Source organism: Eptesicus fuscus, chromosome 12, assembly GCF_027574615.1.
Source record: "Eptesicus fuscus isolate TK198812 chromosome 12, DD_ASM_mEF_20220401, whole genome shotgun sequence".
Taxonomy (NCBI): domain Eukaryota; kingdom Metazoa; phylum Chordata; class Mammalia; order Chiroptera; family Vespertilionidae; genus Eptesicus; species Eptesicus fuscus.
The window spans coordinates 67,966,125-67,967,897 of record NC_072484.1 but is presented as its reverse complement, the minus strand read 5'-3'; positions in this window follow the sequence as shown (position 1 = coordinate 67,967,897).

The following is a 1,773-nucleotide window of genomic DNA, read 5'->3' as shown; positions in this document are numbered from 1 at the left end:
TTGCCAGATGTGACAAATAAAAATACAGGATTCCCCGTTAAATGTGAATTTTAGATAAATAATGGCTATGTGTTTTAGTATAAGTATGTCTGGGCAATATTTAGGAGATACTAATGCTAAAACCATTATTCGTTATTTATCTGAAATTCACATTTAACTGGGCACCCTGTATTTTATCTGTCAGCTCTATCCACGCACCTTTCATAGTTCCTCATTTTCTTGGGAAAAGGTCCAAGTTCTTTGGAAGGGCCTTCTGGGCCCTTGACAACCCATCTTCCCTGACAAGCCCCGCACGGCGGCTGTGTCCCCTGGAGTTGTCTCAGCAGCCTGGGATGCCTTCCCCCTCTGAAAGCCCCAGGTGTCCAGGAGGGACCATGGCCTCTATGTTCCTGTGACGTGAGAGGGGTGAGGGATGATCTGATCAACGAAATGACAAGTCCATGACTGCTCAGCAAACAAGGGGCAAGGTTGGAGTGGCCCCTGGACTCCTGACTCCCTCCGCAGTGCTCTCTGCATCCCGGCTCGCTCACATGGTCCCAGGGCTGGGATCGATGTCCCTGGCCTTAATTACCCACAGCCCACATCTGAGTATGGCACCCCCAGCACACAGGGGGTTAAGCCGGCCGTGGAGTGGGGAGCTGGAGCCCGCGAGTCCTCCCTGACAATAAAGCTAATGAATCCTCCTTGCTGTTTTCTCTCGCACAATAACATTTAATCATCATTTGCACAGCAAATGAGAAGTTTGCCGCGGATGCAATTCTGCACGAGTGGCGATTTCTGCGTGTGGGCACCATTCCTGCTGTCCCCAGCACACCTGACAATCGGGGGCTGGGGCAGGCTGCACCCTGGGGGCGTGCGCACACCCACGTGCCAGAGCTCTGACCCCACACGCGTGTGGGAGACAAGCTTCAGGGGCATGTGCCTGTTTGCATGCATGCTTGTGTGGAGTTGGCACACGTGACAGGGCTGCGGGTGAATCATGGTGGGCCTGCCCGAAGGAGCACGTGGACAGGGGTGGTTAGGTGCTTGAGGACACGCGGTGAGGAAGTGGAAGTACTCAGACAGGCAGATGCGTGGGTGTGTGTGTCATTACATGTGTGTGAGCGCTTCTTGGAGATGCTTGTTGGCTGTTCCTAGTTTGTTTAGATCCTTGTAAGTCCTCATGTACATTATACACAGACAGACCTCCCGGGTGCCCCCATGTGCAAACACACCTGTGGGCATCATGCACTTGGGATTAGAGTTTGTAACTGATTGTTCCTAAGGCTACAGATGCTTTCCTGTGCATGAGGGTGTGTATACATTAGGAATGTGTGCATGGAGCTATGAGTTCATGTGCATAAGCACATCTGAGGGGATACACACACATGTACTGTATGCCTGCATGGGAGTGTCTGGAACCCACACATGTTCATAAGTGCATGCTTGGATGGGAAATGTGTTGGCTCATGGAAACGTATCACTGGATGCACACGTACATGCATGTATGGGTGGCATGTATATGCTTTGTGTACAAATATGAGTACACACGTGAGAGCCTGCCTCTAGTACAGGCATGGTGTGCAGATGTGTGAGCACGTTTGCAGGCCTGCAGGGATATGCTCTGGGTGCATGGCTGTGAGCACGCATGTGTCTGCGCTGTGCACGAGGCGGGAACGTGTCTTAGGGGACACATGTGCATGCATCATGAGCATGTGGGCGTGCTGGGCACCGCTGTGCGTGCACTGAAGCGTGAGCCCTCTTGCCTCACAGTGAGGGCTGACAGGGTTACAT